The sequence below is a fragment of the Chiloscyllium plagiosum genome, chromosome 33 (assembly GCF_004010195.1).
Source record: "Chiloscyllium plagiosum isolate BGI_BamShark_2017 chromosome 33, ASM401019v2, whole genome shotgun sequence".
Classification (NCBI taxonomy): Eukaryota; Metazoa; Chordata; class Chondrichthyes; order Orectolobiformes; family Hemiscylliidae; genus Chiloscyllium; species Chiloscyllium plagiosum.
In genome coordinates, this window is record NC_057742.1 from 37,539,940 (window position 1) to 37,562,188 (window position 22,249).

Genomic DNA, 22,249 nt, shown 5'->3' on the forward strand with positions numbered 1-22,249 from the left:
ATTCCGAGCATGTAAGAGACTTAAATATACACTCTGGTTCGTTGTAGGTTAGATTAGTAGATAGTTGAGTTTTATTTTGTTTTTTTTTCCTTTTTTTTTGTTTTCTTTTGTTTTGTTTTTTTTTTGTTAAATTTTGGCTATTGTATATTGGAGCTAATTGTATATCAATGTTTTTATCTGAGAGTTTTGTTTATTTTTTTAAACTTGTAAAAATGTTAAATTTCTAATAAAAATATCTATAAAAAAAAAACTCCAGGCTATCTATTACTTATGTGATAAATTATTATTTGGAGACTAATTGACACTTTTTCCTTGCCTTTCTCGCAGAGTAAAACCTGTAACACAGATCTGGACGAATCCATTGGGATATAACTGTATTTTCATTGAAGTTGAAACAGTAAAAGTAGCTGGTCTTAACAGCCAGCAGTAGATGTCGCCTGGTGATCATTCATAAAGGTTCATGGCGTATTTCTACTTCGCTTTGGTTCCTGATAGACTTTCACAGTAAGACCATTTTTCAGCAATGTTGCTGTCTATAAATTGTTTGTGGTTAGTTATATGAATTAATCTGGCAGTAAGATTCTCCCAAAGAAAACTGAATAGTTTAGCATTGTATTTTTTATGACATTTTGTTCAGTAATAGGCATTGGTGTTTGAAGGCCTAATTAACTGCAGGATGCAGACGTTGTTCCAGGCTATCAGTTGAAAATAATAAAATGTATTCCAATTTGCGTGTTTGTTCCCCATTCCCATTGTTATTCCTTTTTTCAATTCTTCAACACTTTTGACAATAATTCGTGACTCTACTTTGGAAATGATTTATGGCAGGGAGTTTCTCATTTTAACCGATCAATGTGTGAATAACTTTTTCTTCTCTTGCCATTCAATTCTTGCAACTATTTTCGTGTTTTGCACTTTGGTTAACTGTCTTCTAAATCTCTGGAAACAAGTTTAATCATTGTTTACATTGTCATAACCGTCATTTTGAGAACCCTTTATTTGTTAATCAGGTACTTGAAATTGCTCACCTTTCGACATTTTTTACACCTTCACTCTGATCCTCTTCCCTAGCCTCAAACTAACAGCATATAAGTGGAATCTTTGATCTGCTGGTTTTAAGATTCCTGTCTTCCAGTGTGCTCCTCCCAGTTCTAGAACAGCCATGGTCTTATTGAATGGTAGAGCAGGCTTGAAGGGCCAGATGGCCTAGACCTGCTCCTAGTTCTTATGTTCTCAGGCTACTTGATCATGTTCTCGTCATCCCCACCACACAACTCATTGTTATCTCTAAATATTAATAAACATAGCTCTTTACTTTGCTTCATTTAAATGCTGTAAAAGTCAGGAAAAGGGGCTCAGTCCTAGTCCTTAGTGCAATCCAACTTTGTCTTTGAAACTGTCACTGTCTGCAACACACACTGCTTCTTACTCTAAAATAAAGCAAAGAATTGCTCATAAAAACTGAGAACTGTGGATGCTGTAAATCAGAAACAAAACAGAAATAGCTGGAAAAGCTCAGCAACTCTAGCAGCATCTGTGAAGAGAAATCACAATTAATGTTTTGGGTCTGGTGACCCTTCCTCAGAACTGATGGTAGCTAGGAAAATATCATTTACAAAAGAATCTTGATTATCCAGCATTCGATTATCCGAATTTTGGATTATCCAAACAAGATCGCAAGATCCCAATGCATGGCTAAACTGTGTTATCCGGCGTTTGATTTAACTGAATGAACCAATGGCCTTCGGATAATCGAGGTTCCTCTGTACAGAAGAACCTTGATAATCTGAATGTCAATTATCCGATTATCGATTATCCGAAGGAGATCTCAAGGTCCCGATAGAAACATTACATCGAAGACGTGTTCAACACTGATCGCGTCATTTGTTTACAGTGATTAAAAGTGAGTTCTACTTCCTGAAATGCTGCCGAGAACAGTTCTGGACTGACGAAAGCCCTCGCACCCTCTCGAAGTGACTGTCCTCACCCCCTCACTATATCATTCACAAAGCTTTTTGCAAATGCATATAAAGCACACTAGTGCACTTCCATCATCTCCTTGATGTTTCTTCAAATAATGCATTGTGTTGGCAAATCAATCAGCTTGGAGAAACGTCAGATTTAGAATCAGAGAATCATGCAGTACAGAAGAGGCCCTTCAGCCTATCAACACTTTACCTCCAAAAATACACTAAATCTATGCCCTCTTTCCAGCACTAGGCCCATAAAATGAATGCTATGACACTTGAGTCACTATGACATCCAAGTCCATTTTAAAAGTTTGTGAGATTGTACTATCTTCCAGGCAGTGTATTCCAGACCTCTATCACCCTCTGGGTGAAAACATTTTTCCTTGAGTATCTTCTAAATCTCCTGCCATTTTAACCATAAGGTAATGCTTCTTTGTTATTGACCCTTCAACGTAAGGAAACAACTGCTCTGTCCCTCATAATCTTGTACATCTCAGGCCCCTCCTCAACTTCTCTGCTCCAAAGAAAATAATCTGAGTTTATCCACCTCTCTTTGTAGCTAAAATGCTCCATCCCAGGCAACATCCTGGTGATTCTCTTCTGCACCCTCTCCAGTGCAATCATGCCCTTCCTAATATGGTGACCAGACTACAAACAAAACTCCAGCTGTGGCTTAATCAAAGTTTTGAACACCTCCAACATAACCGTCCTGTTTGTACAATCTGTGTCTTGACTGATAAAGGCAAATGTCCTCATATGCCTTCTAAACTATCCTATTAACCTGCCCTGCCACCTTCGGGGATTTGTGGCCAAACACCCCAAAGTCCCTCTGACCCTCGAAGCTTCCTTGTGTTCTGCCATTCAATGAGCATTCCCTTGCTTTGTTACTTCTTCCAAAGTGCATCATCTCGCACTTTTTAGGGTTAAATTCTGTGTCTTTGGTTGGATGTGCAGATCAATCTGCCTATATCCTCCTGTAACCATCTCCCTTACATTTTCCTACTTCAACTGTTCTTCTAAATGTTTTTCTGGAAAGCTGGGAATAGCTGTAAGTAGCCTTCAGGAAAAGGCTGTATCAATGATACAAGCTGCTTCAAGTTGAATCATCTGAATACTGTTCTATTATTTTGTCTATATTTTTGTATATTGTGGATTATACTTAATTGTCTGAAATATAAAAGTACTTGTACAACAATATTATTTATTTTAAGTAAATAAAATAAAGTTGCATTTATTACCCATTCATAGTTGGCCTTGAGAACATGAGCCATCTTCTTGAACCACTGTGGTCCATGTGGCCAAGGTGCTATGACTGTTAGATAAGGAACTCTAGATTCTAACGCAGCGACTAAACGTACAGCGGTAGATGTCCAAGTTGGGTTGGCATTTAACTTGCAGGGGAATTTAGATGTGCTGCTTTCCCTATGTACTTGCTGCCCTTCCCCTCATACGTGGGGAAGCAGTTGGTTAATAAAATGCAGTTGTAGCAAGATGCTGATACTGTCTCACTACAGAATCATTAACCAGTCTTATAGTCATTAGCAGTTATGCAGCTGGGGCAGTTGAGTTTCTGATCACTGATGACCCTCAGAATGTTGACGGAGGAGAAATCATTGGTAATGTTCAGAGTTGATGGTTAGATTCAATCTAATTGGCAATAGACATTACCTGGTATTTGTATGAATTTGTGCATTTATATAAATATGCATTTGCATAACCTTCAAACATTACAAAAAATGCTGTTATTGCAGGAAACTTCTTGCATAGCAGTTCTGCACAGCAAACTCCCACAAACGTCAGTGTAGTATTGACTGGATGATATGTTTTTGTGACGTTGATTGATGGATAAATATTGGTGACGCCACTGGGTGAACTCTCCTACCCTTCGTGTAATAGTACAGTGGGAGCATCTGTATTCAACTTAAAGAACAGTTGGATGTCTTATACCAAGGAGTTACCTCGGACAATGCAGCTTTCTTGTAGCATTACACCGAAATGTTAACATCAATTTTCATGCTTGAGTTTGTGGATTGGGAGTTAAACGCACAACCTTTGAATTCAGAGGCGATAGTGTTATTTGCTGAGCCACGTCTGATATTAATGTGTGGTGCAAACTTGACTTGTCACTGGTCAGCCCAAAGTCTGTCAATATTATATTTCATGTGGGCATCAATTGTCTTATTATGCTAAGAAATTGTGAATGGACCTAATTCTTCACAGTTCTGAAGAAGGGACTTGAGACATTAATTCTTCTTTCTTTCCACAAATTCTGCTAGACCTGCTGAGTTTTTCCAGCAATTTCTGTTTTTGTTTCTGATTTCCAACATCCATAGTTCTTTCAGTTTTTTTTGTTTAATGGACCTGAATGTTGTGCAATCAGTAGGGAACGACCACACCTCTAATCTTGTTCTGGAGGGAAGGGACTGTTGGAGTTAGTGGGTGCTTGGACATTGCCTTGAGGAACCCATTGTTGATGTTGCAATTTTTTTTGTTTTACTTTTCATAAGTTTCAATTATGAGCTGGAAATGACTGGGAAAGCTTTCGTTAAAAAGAGAACAGACCAGGCCAGCTCTGTTTCTTTGTGAGGCAGGCTTGGAGACTAATTACAGGCTGAGCCTTGATGAAAAGGTTTCAGCATTCACAGCAACCCTGGGATAAGCATTGTGTTTAAACAGATAGCAGAAGTTGGCTATTAACAAGGTCAGCCACCTGGAAGGTGGTTCCAGCAAGTCTGCAGGGGGCCCTACATACAAGCAGATGGGGTTTGTTGAATGGTGACTAAGGGCCCATGGGCAGTTGATCAAATTGTTAGGATGGGACAAGAATTTTTAAAAAAATTAAACTGTTTTCTGAGAGATGATTCTGGAATGCTGCAGAGACAGCATGAAGATTTGAAAGCTCCCCGTCTAACCTGATACACCAGCTTCCAGAGACCCAAAGAAAGGAAAGCTGAGTTAAAAGTATTGCTGTCTTTGCCTGGGTGAACTGACAAGATGACCCTAATCAACACTTCAAGAAAAGCAGCCAGAGTCCACACATGAAACCTGTGAACAACGCATTGTGAATGACATTTAATTAATCTGAACAATTTAGTTATTTTATTTATCCTTTAATTGTGTATTTGTTTGTCTGGTGTTTTTGTGTGAATAGGACTGACAAGAAATATTTCCGGGTTGAAACATAGATATTAATCAATTTACCATGCAGTTTAGTTTTCTGTCTGCTAATGGTAGTTTGTATTTAATAAATTGTTAAGCCTTTTGATTAAAATATCTGGAAATTAATAATTCACCAAGAATGGGATTGGTTATTCAAAATCTGTTTAGGAACCATTGGAGTGACTACTTGGGTGTCCTCACTGGTTTAAATTTATTGTGTTTTAAATACAGAGGTACGAAGGCATCTTTGGTTCAGCCGGCTGTCTGTGTCGTAACACGCTTCTTGTTATGTGATAGGATCATTTAGCTTCCACAGCAATCATCACATTCCTTAATGTTAGATATGACTTGAGCCTGTGGAAGTTTTCTTTCTTTATTCATTTGTGCGTTGCGGGAGTCACTGGCTGGCCAGCATTTCATTGTCCTTCCTTAGTTACCCTTGAGAAGTTGGTGGCGAGCAGCCTTCTTGACCTGTTGAAGTCCACCTGCTGCAGGTTGACCTACAATGCCGTTAGGGAGGGAATTTCAGGATTTTGAACCAGCGACAATGAAGAAATGGAAATATATTTCCAAGTCAGGATGGTGAGTGGCTTGGAGGGGCAGAGCTGAATGGCCTGGTAGAACCCAAACTGTGCATTACTGAGCACATTATTGCTGGACAGGTGCTGCTTGATAGCACTATTAATTATACCTTCCATCAGTTTACTGATGATCAAGAGTAGACTGAGGGACAGTATTTGGCCAGGTTGGATTTGTCTTGGATTTTTATGTACAGGACATACTTGGGCAATTTTTCGCATCGGGTGCTGGAACAGTTTGGCTAGGGGAGTGGCAAGCTATGGAGCAAAATCTTCAGTACTATTGCTTAAATGTTGTCACAGCATGTAGCCTTTGCAGTATCCCGTGTCTCCAACTGTTTCTTTAATATTATGTGGAGTGAATCAAATTGCTGAAGACTGGTGTCTCTAATGCTGCGCAAGAATTGGCAGATGGAATACAACATGGGAGAATGTGAGATCATGCACTTTGATAAGAAGATTAGAAGCATGGACTGTTTTCTAAATGGGGGGAAAATTACTTGGGAGCTCTAATCCAGGATTATCTCAAGGTAAACTTGCAGGTTGAGTCAGTAGGAAGGCAAATTTATTCTGAGAGGACTCAAATATAAAACCAGGCTCCGCAAGGCTCTGGTCAGGCCACATTTGTGTATTGTGCGCAGTTTTGGACCCCATATCTCAGAAGGATCTACTAGCCCTGCAGTGTATTCAGAGGAGGTTAGAACATAGAACATTACAGCACAGTACAGGCCCTTTGGCCCTCGATGTTGCGCTGCCCTGTCCTACTAATCTGAAGCCCATCCCACCTACACTATTCCATGTATGTCCATTTGCCTGCCCAATGACGACTTAAATGCACTTAAACTTGGCGAATCTACTACCGTTGCAGGCAAAGCCATACCCTTACTACTCTGAGTAAAGAAACTACCTCTGACATCTGTCTTATACCTATCCCCCCTCGCTTTGAAGTTGTGTCACCTCGTGTTTGCCATCCCCGTACTTGGAAAAAGGCTCTCCATGTCCACCCTATCTAACCCTCTGATCATCTTGTATGTCTCTATTAAGTCACCTCTCAACCTTCTTCTCTCTTATGAGAACAGCCTCAAGGCCCTCAGCCTTTCCTTGTAAGACATTCCTTCCATACCAGGCAACATCCTAGTAAATCTCCTCTGCACCCTTTCCAAAGCTTCCACATCCTTCTTATAATGCGGTGGCCAGAACTGTGGCTGTACCAGAGCTTTGTACAGCTGCAGCATAACCTCCTGGTTCCGGAACTCAATCTCTCTATTAATAGAGGCCAAAACACTATGCCTTCTTAACAACCCTGTCAATCTGGGTGGCAGCTTTCAGGGATTTGCGTACGTGCGCACCGAGATCTCTCTGCTCATCTGCACTCCCAAGAATCCTACCATTAGCCCAGTACTTTGCATTCCGATTACTCAGTCCAAAGTGTATCACCTCACACTTGTCCATATTAAACTCCATTTGCCACCCCTCAGCCCAGCTCTGTATCCTATCTGTTTCTCTGCAACCTACTACATCCTTCGTCACTATCCACAACACCACCGACCTTGGTGTCGTCCGCAAATTTACTGACCCACCCTTCTAAGCCCTCATCCAGGTCATTTATAAAAATGACAACCAGCAGTGGACCCAACACCGACCCTTGCGGTATGCCGCTAGTGACTGGACACCCAGATTAACATGTTCCATCAACTACAACCCTCTGTTTCTTTCAGCAAGCCTATTACCAATCCAAACTGCTATGTCTCCCACAATCCCATTCCTCCGCATTTTGTATAATAGCCTATTGTGGGGAACCTTATCGAACGCCTTGCTGAAATCCATATATACCACATCAACCGGTCTCATCTACCTGTTTGGTCACTTTGTCAAAAAAGTCAATAAGATTCGTTAGGCATGACCTACCCTTCACAAAACGGTGCTGACTGTCCCTGATCAGATTATTCTTTTCTAGATGGTTATAAATTCTATCTCTTATAATCTTTTCCAACACTTTACCAAAAGCTGAAGTGAGACTCACTGGTCTGTAATTACCAGGGTTGTCTCTACTACCCTTTTTGAACAAGGGAACCACATTTGCTATCCTCCAGTCCTCAGGCACTATTCCTGTAGACAATGATGATTTGAAGATCAATGCCAAAGGCTCGGCAATCTCTCCGCTTGCTTCCTAGAGGATCCTAGGATAGGTCCCATCCGGCTCAGGGGACTTGTCTATTTTCACACTCTGCAGTATTTCTAATACCTCTTCCTTGTGAACCTCAATCTCTTCTAGTCTAGATGCAAGTATCTCTATCTTCCTCGCCAACATTTTCTTTTTCTATAGTGAACACTGTTGAAAAATATTTACTTAGTGCTTCCCCTAACTCCTCTGACTCCACACACAACTTCCCACTATTATCCTTGATTGGCCCTAATATAACTCTCGTCATTCTTTTATTATTCCTGACATACCTGTGGAAAGCCTTAGGATTAACCCTGATCCTATCTGATCCCTGACATACCTATGGAAAGCCTTAGGGTTAACCCTGATCCTATCCACCAACAACTTCTCATGTCCCCTACTGGCTCTTCTGAGCTCTCTTTTTAGGTCTTTCCTGACTTCCTTGTAACCCTCAAGCGCCCCGAGTTTTCACATTTTGTCCTAACATAAGCCTTCTTCTTCTTCTTGACCAGGGATTATTCCACTTCCTTAGTAAACCACTGCTTTATTGATTTGCTGTAAATGATTAAGTTTTCAAATTAGATATACAAATCCATTCAATAATGTTGATCAAAAAACACAACTGATCCTACAAATCTCCAACTAAAATTGTATTTACATTTGCGCACAAGGTCCCAAAAATCTTCTAGAACACTATGCTGTGAGCCACATTAGATATCTGCTCTCGTGTTTATTAAGGTTATTCTAACACTGAAATAGAGTTGCAAGAATCTTCTGCCTCCACTAATTGCAAGTCAAATGTCTGAGGCATTGAAAATAGCTCAATGAGGTTGTCAGACAATGCAAACAATTAATAAAAGTTGCAGACAAGTTAACTTTGAATTAATGGAATGGGTCAACATTTTTATAAGCCAAGGTGCTTGCACTATGAAGTTAAAGGAGTAAAAAGATGAAATCTTATAACCAAGAGCTCAGTGGTTAGCACTGCTGACTCACAGCGCCAGGGACCCAGGTTCGATTCCAGCTTCGGGCGACTGTCTGCACCTACTTCCAAATCTAACACCTGGCCAGGCTCGTTATCCAGTACTAAATCTAAAGTGGCCTGTCGACATACTGTGTCAGGAAGCCCTCCTGCACACACTGGACAAAAACCGACACATCTATAGTACTCATACTGTGGTGATCCCAGTCAATATTTGGATTGTTGACGTCCCCCATGACAACTACCCTGCCTCTCTCACTCCTATCGAGAATCATCTTTGCTATCCTTTCCTCTACATCTCTGGGACTATACGGAGGCCTGTAGAAATCTCCCAGCATGGTGACTTCTCCTTTCCTGTTTCTAACAACAGCCCATATTACCTCAGTTAATGAGTCCCCAAACATCTTTTCTACAACTGTAATATTGTCCCTGATCAACAATGCCACACCGCCCCCCGCCCCCCCCCTGCCCTCCACCATGAGGGGGAGGTGAGAATGAAAAGCTTAACATATGAGGAATGTTTAAGGACCCTGGGTCTATACTCGATGGTGTTTAGAAGGATGAGGGGGTATCTTACTGAAATTTACAGAGACCTGAATGGCCTGGACAGTGGGTGTTGGGAAGATGTTTCCATTGGTAGGAGAGACGAGGACCCAAGGGCACAGGCTTAGAGTAAAGGGAAGACCTTTTAGAATGGGGATAAGGAGAAACTTCTTCAGCTAGGGAATAGTGGATCTATGCAATTCACAGTCACAGAAGGCCAAGTCATTGAATATGTTTAAGACTGAGATTGATTGTTATTGATTGTAAAGGGGATCGAGAGTTATGGGAAGAAAGCAGGAGAATGGGATTGAGAAACTTATCTGCCATCATTGAATGGTGGAGCAGACTTGATGGGCTGAATGGCCTAATTTCTGCTCTTGTGTCTAATGGACCACTGGAGGAGGCTGAGATTGCTGTGAAAGCTTCAGCCTTATCTTTTGCACTGATTTGCTGGGCTCTTCCATCATTGAGGTTGGGAATATTTGTGGAACTTCCTCTTAAGTGAGCTGTTTAATTGTCCATTACCATTCACCACTGGATGTGGCAGGACTGCAGAGCTTGGATCTGATTGTTATGGATTGCTTAGCTCTGCCTATCACTTACTGCTTATACTTCAAAGTTTGTGCGAAGATTTGTAGCTCGGGTGGGGGACTTCAACATCGAAAAGTGTGGTGCTGGAAAGGCACAGCCGATCAGGCAGAATCAGAGGAGCAAGAAAGTCAACATTTTGGGCATGAGCTCTTCAGGAAGAATGAGGGGGTGGCCCAAAGTGGCTGAGACATAAATGGAAAGGGGGGAGAGAAGGGGAAGAGAACGAGTGGTGGTAGCTGGGAAAGCAATGAGGTTGGGGAGGGGTAGTGATGACAGGTCAGAGAGGAGGCTGGAGTGAAAAGGTGGAAAGGATGATGGACAGGTAGTTCAAGAGGGCAGATTGGATCTGGGATAAGGTGGAGGCAGGGGAAATGAGGAAACTGGTGAAAATCGACATTGATCCAGTGTGGTTGAAGGGTTCCAATGTTGAAGATGAGTTCTTCCTCCAGGCATCGGGTGTCTAGAGTTTGGCAGTGGAGGCAGCCCTTGGCGGAGTGGGAGGGGGAATTCAAGTGTTCAGCCACAGGGCGGTGGAGTTGTTTAGTACGTGTTCCAGAGATGAAACGTTCCGCAAGTTGGCATCCTGTCTCTCTAATGTAGACAGCAACAGACACAGTAGATGACATGTATGGAAGTACAAGTAAATTTCAGTCGGATGTGGAAGTTCCACCTGTGAACCCTCCAAACCACACAAGATCAATGTTGATTTCAAACGTTTTCTCATTTCCCCTGCACCCAACTTATCAGAGATCCAACTTTCCAACTCTGCACTGCCCTCTTGAACTGTCCTACCTGTCCATCTTCCTTCCCACCTATCCGATCCACCCACCTCTCAACATTATCACCATCACTGCACCTCTCACCTTCATCTACCGATTGCATTCTCAGCTACCTTCCCCCAGCCCACCCTTCCTCCCCAATGGGCCATCCCCTCATTCTTGATGAAGAGCTCTTGTTCGAAACGTCGACTCTCCTGCTCCTCAGATGCAGCCTGATTGGTCATGCTTTCCCAGCACCACACTTTTCGATTCTGACCTCCAGTATTTGTAGTCCTCACCTTTGCCTGGGGGATTTTCAATGTCCACCTAGAGTAGTTCAGTGGTCGTACTACTGATCAAGTTGGTCAGTTCCTAAAAGGACACAGCGGTTAGACTGGGTCAGTGGCTGATGTTGAGGAAACCAAGAGGAGGAAAAAGCATACTTGACCTCTGCCAATCTGCCAGCTGCAGATGCATCTGTCCATGACAGTATTGGTAAAAGTGATTACTACACAGTCTTTGTGGAAATAAAATCCTGTTTTCACATTGAGAATAACTTCCATCGTGTTGTGTAGCACTATCACTGTGCGAAAAGAGGACAGACTTTGAACAGGTCTGGCAACTCAAGAATGGGCATCTATGAGGCACTGTGGATCATCAACAGCAGAATTTTACTCCAACACAATCTGTAACTTCATAGCCTGGCACTCATCCATTACCATCAAGCTAGGGGATCAACTCTGGTTCAATGGAGAGTGCAGGAGGGCACGCGAGGAGCAACACTAAGCTTACCTGAAGATGAGGTGTCAATCTGGTGAAGCCACCACACAGAACTACTTGCATGCCAAACAGTATAAGCAGTTGTTGTGGTTCTGTTCGCCGAGCTGAAAGTTTTTGTTGCAAACGTTTCGCCCCCTGGCTAGGCGACATCATCAGTGCTTGGGAGGCTCCTGCGAAGCGCTTCTTTGATGTTTCCTCCGGTGTTTATAGTGGTCTGTCCCTGCCGCTTCCGGTTGTCAGTTTCAGCTGTCCGCTGTAGTGGTTGGTATATTGGGTCCAGGTCGATGTGTTTGTTGATGGAGTTTGTGGATGAACTCTCAGGGGAATGTAGCATGAGCAGCCAAGTTTCTGGTACCGAGACTGACTTGTGCCGTTATGAGTCCTCGGGGTCTCAGTAGTCTGGCAGTCAGTTCAGAGATGCTCCTGATGTATGGTAGTTTGGCTAGTCCTTTTGGTTGTGGTATGTCCTTGTGGTCTTTCTCTTAGGCATCTGCTGATGAAGTTGCGCGGGTATCCGTTTTTGGCGCATACACGAGTATACAGGAAAGCCACACACACACAGACCAAGTCCAAAACTATGAAAGTAACCACCCCAACACACACAACCGAAGCTGCATCAGGACACTATTCAAAAGGGCCACAACACACTGCAGTACACCAGGACTGCAAAAAGAAGAAGAGGAACACTATACAAGGTATTCGCCAAAAACGGATAAGCGCGACTTCATCAGCAGATGTTAGTGAGGAGGACTTTGCAGGGTCGACAGGCCTGTTTCTGCTATTGTCTTTTCTGGTGCCTAGTTCAATGCCAAATGATCTGTCCAGTTCCATTTCTTTGAGACTTTGTAGTGATTGGTGCAACTGACTGGCTTGCTAGACCATTTCAGAGGCCAACTGAATGTCAACTGTGGGTCTGGAGTCATGTGTAGACCAGACCAGGTGAGGTTGACAGATTTCCTTCCCTGAAGGACATTAGTGAACCAGATGAGTTTTTCTGGCAATTGAGAATGGTTTCATGGTGATCAGTAGATTCTTAATTCCAGATTTTTTTTTTTGTTGTCCTGCTGATCCCAGTTGGCTTTATTTTGACTGGGACTCTTTTATGATACATTCGCTTAAGAACTGCCTCAATACCAAGGGCAGTCACTGTGAACTCACCTCTGGTGTTAGCTTTTTTGTTCATATTTTGACCAAGACTATAAAGAGGCTTGGGGTAAAGTTGTCCTGCAAGTGAACTTCAAAGACAAAACATTCGTCATACATATTAATTGGAAATTCTTGATTTTGTTGCTTTATTTTGCATGTGTCAGATTTCATAATTGACAAAACAAGGGAAACAAAAGTATCACTGGATTAATTAAAAACCAATGGCATTGATGTTTTAAAGTAAGTGGCTCTAAGCAATTAATCGACGTTTCGGGCATAAGCCTTTCAGGGCGTAAGAAGGGCTTATGCCCGAAACGTCGATTCTCCTGTTCCTTGGATGCTGCCTGACCTGCTGCGCTTTTCCAGCAACACATTTTCAGCTCTGATCTCCAGCATCTGCAGTCCTCACTTTCTCCTCTAAGCAATTAATTACATGATTTTGCATGGCTTTACTGCAAGTGCCCCGATGAACATCACTCATGGCGACGGCACGTCAATATGTTTTCTTAGAAATGAATGAAATTGGGACAAAAGTTATCTCTGCTGTAGTTATGTACCATCTGTAACTGGTTGAAGAATACTTCCTGGATTCTATGCCTGACCACTTGATTGCGAAATAGTGCTTGGTGAAAAAGATGAGAAGTGGTGATTATGGTGCATTTGTTTTTGTAACTCTGGATTTAAATACCAAATTTGGCATATATCAGAATACAGGAGTCTTGTCTTGGCTATAGCAATCTTTTTTTTTTCTAGGTCAAGGATGGATGAAGTAAAATAGTATCTTTTTGAGGCTTTCTCGCACAATAAATGTTTTATTTCAAGGGAAATGGTTGCCTTATAGTTACAGGTACAGTTTGTGCAGTCTGTTGGCAGCAGGTAGAAAAGGTAGTGTCTATAGTTTAAGCTGAACAATTAAATTGTTAAAATTGAATTAATTAAATAATGTTAAACAATTATTTGTTCTCTGGCTGTGTCCAGTATTTATTGTCCATTCTAGTTGTCCTTGAAGAGCTGGTGATGAGCTGCTTTCTTGAACTGCTGCAATCCATATGGTATGGATAGACACACAAAACTAAGCTAGAAAGCTCCAGGATTTTGATCTCTCAATACCTTAATGAAAGGTAATATGTTTCCCCAAGTCAGGATAGTGAGTAGTTTTGAGGGGAACTTGCAGATAGTGGTGTTCCTATGTATGTGTTGCACTTCTCTTTCTCAATGGTAGTGTTCAGGAGTTTGGGCTGTGCTAAGGACCCTTGGTGAATTTCTATTATTCATCTTGCTGATGGTATGCAGTGCTGCTATTGAGTGTCTGATGGAAGGAATGAATGGCACTCATCCACAAGCAATTAAGTAGGTTGCTTTGTCTTGATGGTATCATGCTTTAAGTGTTATTGGAGTTGCACTCATCCAGGCAAGTTAGGATTACACTCTGGACTTGTACCTTGTGGGTGGTGGACAAGCTTTGGTAATAAGGAGGCAAGTTACTACTTCTGTAGCCATTGTATTTAGATTGTAAGTTCAGTTCAGTTTCTGGTCGATCCCTGTTGAGTGTCAAGGCAAAACGATTAGATTCTCTTTTATTGGAGATGGTCGTTGCCGGGCACATGTGTGGCGTGAATGTTATGTGCCCCTCAAACCCAAATTTGAATATTGTCTGGGTCTTCCTGCATTTGGGCATAGGCACTTTCAGTATCTGAGGAGTTGTGAATGTGCTGAACATTAAGCAGCGAATATCTCCACAGCTGACTTTATGATGGATGAAAGATTGTTGTTGGAGTAGCTGAACATGGTTCGACTAAGGGCACTACCCTGAGGAACTCCTGCAGAGATATTCTGGGGCAAAGATGACTGATCTCAAACAATTACAACTATCTTCCTTTGTATCAAGAATGATTTCAACTAGCAGAGAGATTCCCATTGGTTCCAGTTTCACTTGGGCTTCTTGATACCATACTCTGTCCAGTGCGGCCGAAATGTCAAGAGCAGTCACTCTCATCTCACCTCTGGAATTGAATTATTTTGTCATTCGTGTTTGTAGTAAGGCTATAATGAGGTCAGGAACTGAGTGGCCCTGGTGGAGCCCAAACTGAACTTAGTGAGCAGGTTGTTGCTGTGCAAGTGCTGCTTTATAGCACTATTGAGTATACCTTCCATTACCTTATCAATGAGTGAGAGTAGGATTTGTTGTGCTTTTTGTGTAGAAGGTATATCTGTTGATGCTATTGTTGTAGCTGTACTAGAACAGTTTAGCTATGAGTGCAGCATGTTCTGGAGAGCAAGTCTTCAGTATGACTGTTGGAATGTTGACAGGCCTTTTCCATATCCATTGTCTTATGACTGTTTTTTGATATCACATGGAATGTTTTGAATTGACTGAAGTTTGGCAGCTGTGATGTAGACGTCTACGTGAGATCAAGATTAATCATCCATTTGGCTTTTCTAGTTGAACATTGTTGTGAATGCAATGGTACATATAACCGCCAGGACGTTTCCTTGCCTATATTTGACCTGATGTTACGAGATTTAATTGGGTTCGGAGTTGATGTTGAGGATTCTTTAAAGAAGCTCCTGTCTGACTATATACCACTGACACATTACCCTGTTAGTGGAACAAGGGATGATAGGCCTGTTTGACTAGTCTCTGTGACATCTCCCCCAATTACGGTATTAGCTCCTGATGTTAGCCGGGGGATTGTGTAGGATCATTGGGGCCAATCCAGTGATGATATCACTAAGCCGTTATTAGAAGGACCAGGTATAGGAATGATATAATTGCTGGCAACAGGAGCTAATGCGCTCCAGTGCTACATTGTTTTTATAGAATTTTAATTTCACATTGTTTACTTCATGGTATTCTTTTCATTGTTTGCTTTTTAGGATGGTTACAAAAGGGATTGGAACTACAGTGGATTTAATTTAGTTCTATTTCAGACAGCTCATTATTGATTTTCTCTTTATAGCTGGTTTGATTTATTCTTTTTTAAACACATACACTCTGAAATAATAGTGATTTGGAAAACTTGGTAAATGTACCAAAAAAAGTGAAATTGTCCATTTTCATGAAACTTTATCTTCAAATTTTTCTGCAAATGAAATTAAAATATTTTAGTTCTTCCTAATTCCTACCCCCCTCCTTCCTTGCTGTTCACTGTGTTTTCCTATGTGCAGTCACCACTAGTTAGGATAATACCAGAAGATAGGTATTTATACATCATTGTCTGGTGTGAATTACCTCCACCACAGTAGGTAGATACTGGTAATGTTTTCACCTCTGTTAGTCTGTCATTAAACAATGTCTCCAAAACTAATGGTTGAATTTCAATAAAACTTGGTACACAAATGGAGCATGGTTCAAAACCTGTTCCCAATGTTTTTTGTTCTGTGTTTAGGTTGTGCGTATCTTCAACAATTAACCAGCTGTTCAAGCACATGTTCTTGTTTTACAGGATTTCTTGACATACCTGAGTCGTCTTTTAAGAAAAGAAATGCTGCATGTTCAAAACCTAAATTCTTGAATTTAGCAGTTGTGAGCTTTGCAGTTTTATCCTGTTTTGACTGCTAGTTCTAGCTTGCAATTTTGGGGAAAATAAAATCAATTTAAATTGAAATACTTAAAATGCACATAGTTGTAATCCACTAATAAGTAGGATTATGGTTCAGTGAAATCCAGTGTGCTTCATATTTTGTGTTACTAATTATAGTCTATTTGTTTGTGAAATAAATCTAGATTCCTCAACATGAAAGCATGACCTCTGTATTATCCAGAATGCTTTCTTCTCCACCCTCCCAAGCGCAGGCCACACACATGTAACCAATCACTTGGCCTTGCTGACTTTGCTCTGAGCAGAATAGACCCATATTTTCCTTTTCTCCACCCCTGGGCTCCCTGCCTTCATTCCTGATGAAGAGCTTTTGCCTGAAACGTCGATTTTCCTGCTCCTCGGATGCTGCCTGACCTGTGCTTTTCCACTACTATAATCTAGACCCTCATTTTTCCTTTTCACATTTAAATTTACAGAGGAACCTCCAATTATCCGGCATTTGATTATCTGAATATAGGAGTATCTTGCAAGATCGCAAGGTCCCAATGCTTGGCTAAATTGTTATCCGGCATTCGATTCTCAGGAATTCGATTAACCGAACGAAATACTCCCCGCCCATGTCCTTCTTTCTTTGATAAAGTCAACCGTCATTGTAAGGTTAACTTATTCCAAAGCTGCCTCATGACGCCGTATCTCACCGAACTTGAATCCCCATAGCTTCCTGTAGCCGATATTCTCGTTGAGGCCGTAACAATCGATGAACGTCAATATTTCTCCTTTCAGTTTCTCAGGAATTCTTAAGTCTTCCTAACTGAATTGTCCCAGTGTTAATATTCATCCTTTGAGGCACAGTATATTTTACAGAAAATGGCCAACCTTTCAATCCTACCTTGAGTAACTACTGTTGGTTTCTGGAAATGAGAAATCCTTCCTTTAATCAGTTCCAAGGTTGCTGAACCACTCAATCTTTTTTTAAAAATACAGCCTATTGTTATTTATTTTTGCAGTTTTAAAACACTTTATTTGAGAATTTTGTCTCTGTTAGGATATGTTCCTCTAAATTGCGACGAAATGTATGTTGTTAATTCTCTTATTCTGCAAGAATTTTCTATTGGCTAAATTTCCATTTTTTGACATGGTGTTCCATTTACGGTTTCCAACTCAAGTGTAAAACTCAAATAGATGACAAGATCTTAGTCTCTTGAAGTGAAGAGCTAAACAAATGTTTAGTTTTTGCAGTTGGATATTTTATTTGCAGTAGGACAAAAATATGTAAATGTTTTGCATGATCGTTTGTATAACGCCTCACATTGTAGTCGCTGTTTGACAGACGAGCAGCATAATCTTCCAATCTCCTCAAAAATACCAATTTTGTAAAGGGAATGGAGGGTTTATTTTTATTTAATCTACTTTGTAGTGAACCTGTTCAGAGATGTTATTGCACACCTGGGATGGAAGGGTCAACATTTTCTGTATCAACCTATTTAGAAATGCTGTTATGCACTGCTGGAGCAGGTAGGGACAGTACCACTATGCCACAAGAACCCTTAAATGGAGGGGTGGTGGTAGTTGTTGTTTCCACCTGCAGCTGATTTGTCTTCCCAATTGATGTTTGCTGCAATGCTGGAAGTAATATGCTCATGAAATGAAGAGTGCAGTAGAAGGGTGCTCTTGTGGTGCAGTGGGTAGTGTCTCTATCCCTGGACTGAATGACGCAAGTTAAAGTCCCACTTGCTCCAGAGATGTGTAATAATATCTGAGCAGGTTGATTACAAACAATTGATTAAATAAAGAAAAGAATATTGTATTACAATCAGGCTGTAAAGCAGGAATGTCATTTTGTTTTATTTTAACTGTCAGACCTTTTTAAGTGGTTGACCTGATCAGGCATACTGTTTACAGACCAATGCCTTATACTTAAAAGGATACACCTTTTGTCAGTTTTTATTTTGACAATTCTTGATTAATTTGGCCCATACCAAGACATTGGTCCTTAAATGCATTTATCTTAGAATCATACACTTTATATTTTCAAGATTTAATATTTTTGAACAACTGCATTGTTCTACCATATGGATGTGCCTTGTATCTCTTACACTTAATTCTCACGAGTCTACCTATGCATTTTGCATTAAAGTAGCTAATCATTTGAATGAAGAAGTTGTGGTTCAGTGTAATAAGAACTGCGGATGCTGTAAAAATCAGAAACAAAAACGAGTTACTGGAATTGCTAGAAATGCTCAGCAGGTCTGACAGCATCTATGAAGAGGTATTGGAGTTATCGTTTCAGGTCCGGTGAACTTTCCACAGAACCGACCCAAAACATTAACTCTGATTTCTCTTCACAGATGCTGCCAATGTTTTTGATCTTTTGACCATTCTACAGCTGTAAGAAAGGGTCACTGGACCCAAAACATTAACTCTGATTTCGTAGAACAGAATTCTTACGGTGTGGAAGCAGGCTATTTGGCCCAACAAGTCCACATTGACCCTCCGAAGAGTATCCCACTTAGGCTGGTTCCCCTATCCTACTACTCTACGTTTCCCCTGACTAATGCATCTAACCTACCCATCCCTGAACACTGGGCAATTTTAGCTTGGCCAATTCACCTAACCGTCACATCTTTGGACTGTGGGAGGAAATCCACACAGACAGGGGGCGAATGTGCAAACTCCACACAGACAGTCACCCAAGGCTGGAATTGAACCTGGGGTCCCTGGCACTGAGGCAGCATTGCTAACCACTGAGCCACCATGCCACCCAAATTTCTCTTCACAGATGCACCCAGACCTGCTGAGCTTTTACAGCATTGAGTTTTTGTTCAGTGTAATAGATACCTTGATGAATTTAACATTTTGAACAACCAATCTGCTCTCAGGTGATGATTTGATAATCTAAATATTTTAGGAAGGCTCTCTGCCTCCGATTTGCCCACCTTCCAGCTTTAACCATAGTTAGTGGGTTTCTTGAGCATCGAGAAATCTGGCAGCTAAAAGGAGTCAAAGACCATTTTTACAATATGGCCAGAGACAGCAAGAATGCATTGACCTCCAGGAAGTCTACAATGCAAGGCTACCTTCATGGAAGACTGAACTGCCTAGATTCTGAAATCAAGAGTAAGTAAATGATCAATTGTAGACACCCTCTTACAAGCAGACATCATCATCGTAGGAAAAAGACTTTCACTGTCCACCCTATCTAATCCTCTGATCATCTTGTATTTCTCTATTAAATCCTGTCTTAGCTGCCGTCTCTCCAATGAGAACAAATCGAAGTCCCTCAGCCTTTCCTCATAAGACCTTTGCTCCAGACCAGGCAACATCCTAGTAAACCTCCTCTGCACCTTTTCCAGTGCTTCCACACCCTTCCTGTAACAGGGCGACCAGGACTGCACATCATACTCCAAGTGAGGCCACACTAGCATTTTGTAGTTGCAGCATGACATCACGGCTTCTGAACTCATTCCCATTACTAATCAAACCTAACACGCTGTATGCCGCCCTAACAGCACTATCAACCTGGATGGCAACTTTCAGGGATCTATGTACCAAGATCCCTCTGCACATCCACACTACCAAGAATCTTTCCATTGACCCAGTATTTTGCCTTCCTGTTATTCTTCCCAAAGTGAATCACCTCATATGTATCTGCATTGAACTCCATTTGCCAACTTTCAGCCCAATCCTGCCATTATCCAAGTCCCCTTGCAACCTGCAACATTCTTCCACACTGTCCACCACTCCACTGACTTTAGTGTCATCTGCAAACTTAGCAACTCATCTACCTATGCCTGCGAAAAGTAGTTTATAAAAATTACAAACAGCAATGGTCCCAGAACAGATTCTTGTGGCACACCACTAGTAACTGGACTCCAGGCTTAATATTTGCCATCAACCATCATTTGTTGCCTTCTTACAGAAAGCCAGTTTCTAATCCAAACTGTTAAATCATCTTCAATCCCATGCCTCCATATTTTTTCCAATAGCCTACCACGTGGAACCGTACCAAAGGCTTTACTGAAGTCCATGTACACCACATCAACTGCCCTACCCTCATCCACTTGCTTCTCACCTTCTCAAAAAAACTGAGGTTGGTGAGACATGACCTGCCCTTGACGAATCCATGTTGACTATTTCCAGTCAAATTGTTGCTTGATAGATGATTATAAATCCTATCTCTTATAATCCTTTGCAAAACTTTTCCTGCAAAAATGTAAGGCTCACTGGTCTATAATTACCTGGGTCATCTCTCCTGCCCTCCTTGAACAAGGGCACAATATTTGCAATCCTCTGGTACTAAACCTGTAGACAATGACGACTCAAATATCAAACCCAAAGGTTCTACTATCTCCTCCCTAGCTTCCCAGAGAATCCTCGGATAAATCCCATCCGGCCCAGGGGACTTGTCTACTTGTACACCTTCTAGAATTAAGAACACCTCCTCCTTACTAACCTCAATCCTTTCAAGTCTAATAGCCTGTATCTCCGTCTTCTCTACAATATTCTTTCTCCTGTGTGAAAACAGATGAGAAATATTCATTTAGCATCTCTCCGATCTCCACAGGGTCCACACATGACTTCCCAATTCTGTTTCTGACAGGCCCTATTCCTAGGATAGTCATCCTATTATTCCTCGCATGCCTATAGAAAGCTTTACGGTTCTCTTTCATTCTACTTCCTAAAGACTGCTCATGTCCCCTCCTTGCTCTTCTTTTAACTGTCTCTTTAAATTCTTCCTAGTTATGCTAACTCGCCATTGCCTCATCTGAACCATCTTGCCTGAACGTCTTCCCTCTTCTACTAAACAAGAGATACAATTCCTTTAGTAAACTATATTTCCTTACCGTATCACTTCCTCCCTGACTGACACCTATCAAAGACGTGCGATATCTGTTCCTTAAACCAGCTCCACATTTCGATTGTTCTCATCCCCTGCATTTTTCCTGCCCCAGTCTATGCCTCCTAAGTCTTGCCTAATCGTGTTATTATTGCCCTTCGCCCATCTTTAACTCTGACCCTGTGCATGTACTTATCCCTTTCCATCGCTAAACTAAATGTAACAGAATTATGATCACACTCTCTAAAGTTTTCACCTATTGTTACATCAAACACCTGGCCTGGTTCATTACCAACTACCAGACCAGTGTGGCCTTCTGCCTTGTCGGCCCTTCGACATACTGTGTCAAGAAACCCTCCTGCACACATTGGATAAAAACTAATCCATCCGACATACTAGACTTATAGTATTTCCTAGGGGAAATGTTGGGGAAGTTAGTCTCCCTTAATGACCACCCTGTGCCTTTCATTCCTGCCCAGAATTGATTTGCTAATCCTTTCCTCCTCCCAGGTAACTAACCATGCTGCAAGCTCACCAACCTTATTCTGGATACTCCTGGTGTTGAAGTAGAGACACTTCAAACCAGCCTGCTGTCTATCAGCACACTCTTGTGACCGTGAAATCCTGTCCATTTCCTCCCTCCTCTCGTGCTCCTGTATGCTGGAACTACAACACCGGCTCCTATCCTCCTGCTGAGCTAGTTTAAGCTCACCCAAATAGTACTAACAAATTCCCCACCCAGGGTATTTTTATCCCTCTCGTTCAAGTGTGAAGGCTATCCTGTTTGTAGAGATCCCACCTTTCCCAGAATGAGCTGGAGTACTCTGGAGACTCCGCTATTTTATGCTGCTCCTATGGTGGCTGTCCTGGAGAAACAGCTTAAACGGTATGGCTAGGAGATGCATTGGTTTTTGTCAGTTTTTGTACAACATCTCTGAAATGCAGTACTGTGCTTTATGGAATGTTCAGAGTCATAAGGATTTACAGCATGGAAACAAACACTTTGGTCTGGCTCATCCATGCCACCCAGATATCCTAAACTAATCTAGTCCCATTTACCAGCACTTGGCCCATATCCCACTAAACCTTTCCTATTCATATATCCATCCAGATGCATTTGAAATGTCGTAATTGTGCCAGTTTCCACGACTTCCTCTGGCAGTTCGTTTCATACACTTACCACCCTCTGCATGAAAACG

The 22,249-nt window shown here is 41.6% G+C and overlaps 1 protein-coding gene across 10 annotated transcripts in view; it reads left to right on the top strand.

The window, feature by feature from the left end:
* The window catches only part of LOC122540026 (protein TANC2), a 1,063,581-nt gene that overhangs the window by 137,078 nt on the left and 904,254 nt on the right, over positions 1-22,249 (top strand). For 9 of the 10 annotated variants that reach the window (XM_043675319.1, XM_043675327.1, XM_043675320.1 and 6 more), the window contains one exon: positions 328-504. The exons of the other annotated variant lie outside the window; for it this stretch is intronic. The gene's annotated coding sequence lies outside the window, so the exon portion shown is untranslated. The remainder of the gene's footprint in view (positions 1-327; positions 505-22,249) is intronic. 10 annotated transcript variants of the gene reach the window in all.